At 41.0% G+C, this 9948-nt stretch overlaps 1 pseudogene; it reads left to right on the top strand.

Annotated features, from left to right (window-relative positions):
- The first annotated feature begins 2018 nt into the window (after window positions 1-2018).
- LOC138041542 (tetratricopeptide repeat protein 28-like) overlaps window positions 2019-9948 on the top strand; it is a 30949-nt pseudogene continuing 23019 nt past the window's right edge.

A 9948-nucleotide genomic window follows, 5' to 3' on the forward strand; every position in this document is an offset into this window, starting at 1 on the left:
TATGCTCCCCCCAATGCATTCTTTGACACCCGTTTGAACAATAATGGCTGGCATGGCACTGTGAACAGCGTTAGTATTGATTAGCCCATTCTTCCCACTTCTCACAGTTCACACATTGTTGGGACTGTCCCTGCGTCTCCTGGGTTGCTCCCTGTCCCGCGGGAGCGACTCCCGGCCGTTTCCCTGAAGGTTTTCTGACCTTTGAACCCATGGCTGGGGGCACTGATAGATGAAGTGCCCACGCTCTATACATTTATAACAATGGTCACAACGGTACTCCACTCCTTCCCTTTGGCACTTCAGACAACCCCTAGGGCGTGCCCGCTCCCGATCTACGAATCTGTACTGGTTTTGGCCGGTGTTACGTTGGTTCCCCTGATGGCAGCAAAACCCGCTTTCATCTCCCTAACTTCAGTAAGTAGATTGACTTTGACTGGTTTTTCTGGGGTCTTACCCTCCGCCGAGCTTTGGTTCTCGCTAGAAGAGGGCAACTGAGCGACTTGTTGCACAACGCCCTGTCTTGTGGGCTGTTCACGCCGAGTGCCAAGTTTTTGCCACCGTTCCATTTCATTGCTAACTGCTACATTCAGCTTCTCAAACAGTTCCTCATCTGTCACTTCGGTATTTTGTAGGTAAGGTTTTACTTCCAATTTGATACTGTCCCTCCGTAAACCAGTTAGCAATGAGTGTAGGAACATGCACTGGACAAGCTTAGGGTCATATTTCAAATTAAAACCATCTTCTTGTGAGGCTAAGAGTGCTTTCTGCTTAAGATCGAGGAGGCGGACAAGAAACTCCTGTGGGGTTTCACCACCCTCTTGCGCCGCTGAGCTGAGAAGTAGGTACATTTCAGTCGCACCTTTCTCTTGGTAACGTGACCGGAGAATTTTTGCGTAGTGTTAAGTCAGGCTTACCTTCAAGGTAGCTTCGCAATCGCAGCCCGGGATTAATTGCCCGAATAACCGCTTCCGTTACTTCTACTTCCTTCTACTGACAGCCACGATTCAGCCCAGCATTAATTTGGTGGGCCAGGCTTGTAAAGCTGAGTCGATCCTTTTGAAGCGAATCTCCAATCTGTCCTGATATTTTAAACTCTTTCTTGAATGATGGGATCGTTGTGGATCCTTTCAATGTGCTAACCCTCGCCTCACGTTGGAAACCTGGTTTCTGTTCCATATCTTTTTCACTCTTGATCTTCGCCGGCGGTTTCTTTTTATCCGCGATCGCTTCCGTAAGTTTCTGTAGTTTTTCGACATTCAGTTCTTCGACGTCCAGATATTTCGTGATCCGTTGAATCAGGGCAAGGCGGCCCGTATCCTCCTACAACTCTATTTGTAGCTCTGCACATAGCTCTCGAAGGCTCACTTCGTCCAAGGTGCAAACGGTGGCCCTTAGCTCGATCTGCGTTTCTTGCAGTTCCTCCGCCATTCCTTTTCTTGTTTTCTGTCACGTCGGGGTCACCAAATGTTACACTCCAAAGGAAAGTCCGTTTTTATCTGCCTTAATTCGTGCAAACTAATCCAAAACATCAAAATATTCTTTCTCTCTTCGCACACGGGATTCTCTCATCCCCTAATAGTCTGCATCGGGCTTGGCCCAGTCTCTTGCGTACTACTCGTTACATATTAGCTGTAGGAGATTTGTATCAGTTACCGCCAATACGCAGGAAAAGTATTTTTGAAAACTTCAAAAATTATTTTTACCACAATTGCTTGTAATCTCCCAACCTGATTGGCTAATTTGCAGTTGTCGGTAAGAGTCTAGACAACGCTCTACGCGTCCATTTCTCACGCAATGTAATAGCCAATCAGGAACGCCCATTCTGGGAAATAAACCAATCATATTGCGAGAAAGTTACAGACACCGCTTGCTCTTTCTTCGTGTCATGATTTTGGTCACGCTCTGAAATAAAAACTTCTTTTGGCGTTGAATATTGTGGTAAAAAACAAATCGAAAGTGGTTCAGCGTTATCTGTACTCTTATGGACAAAGATATTCGTCATCACAGTGGTCAAAATGTTGTGGACTCACGAGGCGCACACAACAAATTTCTTCCACTGTGATGGCGAATATCTTTGTCGATAAGAGTACGTACAGACAACGCTGAACCACTTTCGATTTATTAATCTTACAATTTGTGCCACCCATGGTAGGTGTTCACAATGATAAAACTAACCGAGATAAGGACATCCTTTTTCTTTCGTTTAGCGTCGAATGCGTTTCCTGATATTGCATCGGTCGGTCGGATTGAAAAAAGAAAAAAAAACCTAAAAAAAAAAAAAAAAAATCATAAGCAGTCTCGGAATCGGAGGCCTGGTACCCCAGCATCATAGCTGTGGAGCCAGGAAAACAACAAAACGTGAACCCAAAATCAATATGGCGGAAGAGTTGGTGGATATTGTTGCAAAATGAAGACTGTGTTGGAAAAAGGATCCACCACCGAAACTCCTATGCGACATAAAAATGGTTTAAAAACGTCGTTACCGCTTTTTATATATATTTTGAAAATGCCAAAAATTTGGGTCAGTCGGACGACGCTAAACGGAGAAAAAAAAAGGGGATGGCCTAATGAGATAAAAAGATGATCATCACTTCACAGAACGTTTAAACTGGTTCACAAACAGAGGAGGATATAAACTTCAATATCCCCATTAGCTGAATATTATCCATCTGACGCACTTCACATTTGGGCAGAAAAATTATCCTGTTAATGAACACAACTATATCTACATGGCTCAGACTACACTTTTTTCTGGTGTCGTGTTACAGCTCAAGAGATCACTAAATAATCACATGATAATCACAAGCGGTGTTGTGGTGTGACACTCAATACCGTCACAACTATGTCGGTACGCATCAGGCTTTTTTATCTATTTGTTTGCATTTATTCAGAAGGTTCTGCTGGTTGTGAATTACGTACGCACTGACACGCAAACAATTAACCAATGTTGCTTATCCATCAATTCATTATTTCTGCTTAAGAGCTTGTAACGACTCAAGGAACATTGCAAGGTAATTATTTCAGTAGCTTGAGGGGTGTAATAAATAATTTGTTTCTTGTGTGATGGAACTATATACTGCCCTCCATTCTTTCCTTACACATCGAGAAAGTAAATGAGGCATCTTGACTTGTTCCTGAACAGAGGTTTTATTTTTTTTCTGAATACACTTAGATTCAAAATGGAGGGGGTCCGCACAAAGCAAATGACGATTAAGAATGCATTCAATCAGTTTTAATAACCATAACATACCCTTAATGTCTGCTGTCTTTAAAGTCTTACTTAAAGTGAAGCAAGACCAGATGCTCGTATGTATGCGTTCTCATTAAAACTTTGAACCTCGCCGAACGAAACCATCACTTGAGTTGTTCGGAGCAATGGAACGGTCATTTTATCTCGATCCGAGTTCAACTTGAACTGCTTCACTGATCAGTTGCGTAGTTTGCTCCAATGTGAAATGACTTCTTCTCCTTGTTCCTGCTCCATTTGTTACTTCTCCTGAGAAATTTTCAGCTTTCCGCTCCATTTCTACTCTTTTTGCATACTAGGCATAAATGAAAGTTAAACGTTTTCGTATAAGATTCGATAATGCATATTAACCACAATCAATCATAAAATTTTGCAGTCATTTCTTGTCGTCGAGGACCTCGCATTGATTAGCATCCATTTGGTAATTTGCTCAACGTTACTCATTTCTTAACAACACGAATAAGTAATTTATGTGTGATAAACCAGGGCTGATGACTTTTGAGTTTCTGTTGTTTTCTCTTTACTTTGGATCAAGTTAGTTACTATGTCAGAATTTCTTTATGTTTATTTTTTGAAGTGATCACTCTCACTCATGATCAGTTGCGAATGACGCATCCAAATGATTCGCCAGTAAAAATATTGCTTATCCATTAATTTATTCGCAGCCAGATTCATTATTCCTGTTCAAAAGGTTGTAAAGAGGAATACTGCAAGGTGTTGAATAATAGTAAGCGGGTTGCTGGGTGTAATAAGTTATTTTCGGTTGTGTGATCGAACTATAGTACCCTTTATTCTTTCCTTGCACATCGAGAAAGTAAGTACGTGGTGTACCTTGAGCTTTTTTTATTTACAGTCATTTGATCTCGCGCATAAATGATCTGAGTAGTACAAGGTAGGTCAGAATTTTGTCAGTTTTGAACAATCTTTCAGGGACCCGCCTCACGAGCGTTCGGCGGGTCAAAAAATTGTTCAAAACTGATAAAATTGCTAACCCACCCTATACTACTACTTGAGGAGGACCACCCAACTTGAGACAGGAAATATGACCGCACTGCTTTGTAAGCGAAGCGACCTATACTGGAGAAAACTTAAATAATGATGAAATGGTATATGAAATGAATCATTAAAACTTAAATAGTCATATAGGAATGGCTGCCCAACCACAAGATAATTTTGTTGCACAAATGAATCAAATGGTTCAACAAAGATTTTGAAGAGCTTCACCACTCAAAAAAAGAACGTGATTTTAATTTACTTAAGCAATAGGCCTTATTCACGATAGCCGCCATGTTGGTTTTCATATTGTCATGCAAATTAGCCATGCGTTATGCTGGGGGGCAAACATTGAAAAAAAAGCAAATTGCGAAAAATCGGCTCAACGAAATATTGAAATAACATTGCAAAAAGTCCATTTAGTATTTAGAATTAAGTACCTTTTATAAAAATTTTTTATGTTTTGATTGCCTTTGACATTTTGACTTTCTACTTCGTTATCTGCTCATTTTTCACTACAAAAACGTCGAAGTAACTTGTGTAATGATTGTATTTTACTGCTTAGGTGATAAACATTCAATGAGCGTGAAACAAATCATCTGTGTGGCTAAGGTGTTCGTTATAACCTCTCGAACTTGTGTTGTTTGCCCCCTAAGAAGTGTGTAGCTAATTTGCATGATAATAGCAAATCCAACATGGTGGCCATCGCGAATAAGGTCTATTGGGACAATTACGTGGTGAGGCACCAGATAAAAAAGAAAATAAGCGCAAAAGATATCATAAGACCGTTCAGCAAAGAAATAAGGAGAACACAAGATAACTAATAAATGAGAGACCTGATCCAATATTGAAATACAACCATTCCATGGTACTGAAAATGTGAAATATGATCAACACTATCCGTACATCATATTAGTTTCATAACATTACTCCCAACGTTTTTTATCGCTTTTTTGTATTTTCTTTGTCTCTCTTGTCCCCGTTTTTAGTTAAACTCTACTGTAATTAAAGAGGGAGTCCTCCTTATTATAAGCCTCCATGGCTTCTTGAGACTTCCTCGCCTTTAATTCAGTGTTTTTCTTGATCCGTTTCATTGTAATAGGGACAAATCTGTATAACTAAAGGATTCAAAACACATGTATGTTAATCACCATCTATAAATGTCAGAACTATGACAGTTTTTCTAAGTATCTTAAAGACATGATTACTTTGCGTCAGTCCGAATACGTTTTTAGAAGAACTATTATTTTATTGCCAGGTAAACCTGTTACTGCTACCAATGGTCTTAACTCCTTTCGGTACTTTGCTTTTAAGATTTGGAACTCCCTACGTGATACTTTAACATTGTACTACCAATTTGTTGAAAGATGCTTCCAAAAAGTCTGCTCAGTTGTTACCTGGACTTATAGGTAGCGTTGATGGCTTTATCTTTAAGGCTGCTGCGCAGGTTTTTGGCTTTCTCGCTGAGCACAAGTGGTTGTTGATCATTGCTTAGTGTGGTTACGTTTTAAATTGAGTTCTTGTTAAAAAGACGCCGATACCAACGTTAACTCCTTAAAAGAAAAATACGTCCGCAATGCGTACTTGTGTGGGAGTTCAGTCAGATAAACGTTGATGATTAGCACTACAGTAAATGTAATACATTTTGTCATTGTTATAGTGATAAATGTCGAGTAAAGATTCCGTAGAATCCCAAGCTGCAGACGAGAAAACGGTTAGGGGAGAACGTGTTTGGACTTCCAGTTTTTTTGTCAGAATAAACCGGTTGGGATGACCGGTGAATAATGGTAACAGTTTTTCCAAAATCAGCAAACCCGGCCAGCCCAACAGGATGGCGCTTATCATTTGCAATTGCTTTCGGCTGACGAGAGACTGGAAAATGGAAAATTTAGCAAAAGGTAAGGAAGGGTTTTTTTTTTTATCTTTAAGCCAAAATTTCCGGAAATTTTGGGCTGACGTCAAATGGAAAGATCCGTTTCGGTTCGGTCCGACCGGAATATTTGAACCTCCAGAGGTGGTCCTCTTTGACCGGTCGGTGTGGTCCGGCGGGAACGTGCCGTTCTATTTACAAAAATTCTCGTTTCCAGTCCTATTTCACTGTGATGTAACCAAAATTTCTGTCTAAACGTAAATGGAACGCTTCGGTCCGGTTGGAAATTGACCTAAATGTCGTTCCATTTTTCCTTGGTTAGTTCCACCGGTCTCCGACCTAATGGTCAGGCATAATGGCAAGCACCCGAAATTTTCACTGTTCCGTTTGATGGATAATGTCATTTACTGTGGTTTGTGTATTTCCCAGTCAGCAGACAAAGCTGGACATGGCCCCAAGTTATCACGGGGAAGGAGGGGGCGGTGATTGACAGAGTTAAGAATCACTGAAGTAAACATTTTGCAGGTTAAGGCTTGTGACGCATTACAATTGGGTGCATTTGAGCATATGAGTTTCTCAGGCACCAAATCTTTTGCAATCAACTGCCAAAATGTGTTATAGTCAACGCGCCTCAGGCATGAACACACTACTTCAGAGACTCATGGGAGCGATTATAGAATTCAGGGCCATCACAGGGCAATCCATATGCAAATTATCGGAAGCTTTTGAAGAACGAAACACATAACAATAAGCACTATTGTTATTCAGTGATATGGAAATAAGTGGCCCTGCATTCTATAATTTAGGCGACTCATGAAATATTTGCGTTCGACGAACAGGTGAATGCCGTATCTCTCGTATACAAATAAAGCCATCCATATCGCCCAAGATCTAAGACCTAAATCTCGAAAACTAAGACCTAAGACCCCCTCCAAATCTCGAAAACTAAGACCTAAGACGCCTTCCAAATCTCCAAAAACTAAGACCTAAGACCCCCTCCAAATCTCGAAAACTAAGACCTAAGACACCTTCCAAATCTCCAAAAACCATGTCCTAAGACCCCCTCTAAATCTCAAAAACTAAGACCTAAGACCCCCTTCAAATCTCGAAAACTAAGACCTAAGACCCCCTCCAAATCTCGAATCTAATAACTGAAGAATGTTTGCTTCTTTGTAGAAAAGACTCAGATCTCTTTCATGTTGCTCGAGGAGCTTTTTCACGACAATAGTTTTACCATGACATTTCGCGGTCATCACAGAGCCGGCAGGTACAAAACGCAGGTCACAGGTCACAGGGCACAGGGCACAGGGCACAGGTCACATGTCACAGGTCATTGTTTTCTCTATACAGAAAGTATTCCTAAACAGTCATAAAAGCGAACCTTATGCCTAAAAACTTTTCTTTAGGCCTAATTAGGCCTAAGGCTAGCATTTATGAATGTTTAGGATACTTTCTGTATAGGTTAAATAATGACCTGTGACCTGTGCCTTGTGCCCTGTGACCTGCGTTTTGTACCTGCCGTGACAGAGCAGGCTTTTGTAAATTATGCTTTTGTTTCCCCACTAAAATGCTCCACCTTAATGCTCCAATTCTCCCACTAAAATGCTCGGTCTCCCCAAAAAAAGTCACTAAAATGCTCGGATAATGCTCATTATACAAACGGTTTTTTAAAATTAATTTCAATATTTTTAACATGGTGTTAACTGTTAACACTTACAAAAACGTACAAATGTTGCAATTAACAACAACGTATACAAGTTCATAAATACAGCCAAAAATACATAATCCTCGAAATCATCTACGAGGCTAAGAACAGAGAGTAGTTGACTATCCCTACAAAGTTTGTTGTTGTACTGCAAAATTAGTGACGTTTCGTGTAATCTTCTAATGCTTGTTCTTGTCGATTGTTGAAGAAATTCTGGAGAAGTGAAAAAGCCCTTTCAGATGCAGCTGATGATAGTTGCAACAAGAGCATCTGCGTACATGCACTTGCCCAATTCGGTATTTCTTCGGTATGCTGACTCCGCCATTCCACGGCACATTTATCTCTCCCGCAACGTCATCAGTCAGAGCTTGATAAGCTGCAAGCTCATGCTGAAGAGGTAGAATGACATATCGACTGTATCGACTGTATCGAAAAAGGGAACACAGCGAAGTGTGTTGACAGCAGCAGCATCAGGTTGCATCTCTTTCACTTTGATTGGGTCAAAAAGGCTACATGATTTGAAAATCATGACCAGTGCCTGAAGTGGACCATGAATAAATTTGTCTTGGTAATATTGATATGCTGGCCGAATACACTGCATAGCATAGTTAACCCACTGCTGTTGCACGGGAACGTTTCCTTGTGAGAGCAAGCGGGACACGGCAGTGATATTAGGGTAATAGGCATTAGCTATGCTGGACTCCACAGTTCTTAGTTCTTGATATACTCGTAATGCCAGGGGTCCATCCCCTTCCAGATTGTATGTTGCCTTGAGAAAAGGTTCCATTGCAGCTATTGTGGCTGCAAGCTCTATTTTCAAAAGAGCCTGCTGCTGTGGTTGACCACAAATGTCAAGCAGCTTCCTCCTGGTAACTACTGGCAAATCAGCTGTGTCAAGAAAGTCAGGTATGTCACCAAACAAATCATGGACTTGTTTGATAAGTTCAAATTGTGACCACCACCTAGTAGGAGAGTGGGTTTTGGGGCTTTGTCCTGTTAGTGCTTTGAATGCAATTCTGCTTTGTGGACTGTGAGCAAAAAGACTTATCCAAACCTTCAAGAACTGATCCAAAATGGGTGTTTCCATTTTCTCTCCTACATGATCTAGAGTGTGACTGAAGCATCCTATGTCAACTAGATTTGGGTAAAGTATTTTTAGAGTTCGAATAGCCACATCATTAACTGAAGCCCTGTCTCTCATGGCTGCCAAAAGAAGAGCCGAATTGATGCCCAAATGTGTGGATAAGCATGACAGTAGCTGCTGTGCAAGCTCTTCACCAGTCACTGAGTTTGCCACAAGCGACAATTTGACTAAGCGCCGTTCAATCTTCCAGTCATCAGACACAAATCTAAGAATGATGTTCAAAGCTTCTGCAAAGTGTGTTGTGCCATCAAAGATAATGGACACATTCCTTCCAGCTATTTCCCTTTTCACTTTGTCCTTCTCTTCTTTGTTTATTACATCAATCATGCTCGAGAGATTTGAGCTGTGTGACAGCGAATAGCCTTGTTCTTCAAAAATCTCTCTAAATTGATCTATCTTATTGATGGCAACGCCAGCTTTCAGGAAAGTGCGTACTACTTTGAACCTGTAAACACGTTGGACCATTCTTAGGGTTTCACCTTTTGGATGATTTTCGTTGTCGTATCCTTTGAGCACATTTGCAATATCCTGTTCCCTCTCTTTTTAACTGCTAATTTCTCCTTCCCCCTACTATGCCTCGATGATTTTATGCGCTGCTGAATAATTGTCTTCCTTAGTCCAACTTCTTCTCTACAACCAGTACAAAATAACGTACCTAGAGATTGCTGCAGGGGAGAAATCGTCTTTTGAGTATTCAGAGTGGCAAGTTAGTTTTAGCTCACTAAGGGCTAAGCTAGTTGTTGTTTATCGCCCGCCGTATTCTGAAGCACACCCCATCACGCCTCGTGTGTTTTTAGAGGAGTTTGGTTCTTATCTTGAGACAATTATTCTATCCCCGGAGTCTCTTATTCTAACTGGAGACTATAATTTCCGTGTGGATGTCGAAGACGACCCTGATGCAAGAGCATTTTTGGATTTACTAGCGTCAATGGGACTGAAGCGGCATGTGAATGTACCAACTCATGTGAGCGACCATAACATAATGATGA

The sequence above is a fragment of the Montipora capricornis genome, chromosome 3 (assembly GCF_036669925.1).
Source record: "Montipora capricornis isolate CH-2021 chromosome 3, ASM3666992v2, whole genome shotgun sequence".
NCBI classification, from domain to species: Eukaryota; Metazoa; Cnidaria; class Anthozoa; order Scleractinia; family Acroporidae; genus Montipora; species Montipora capricornis.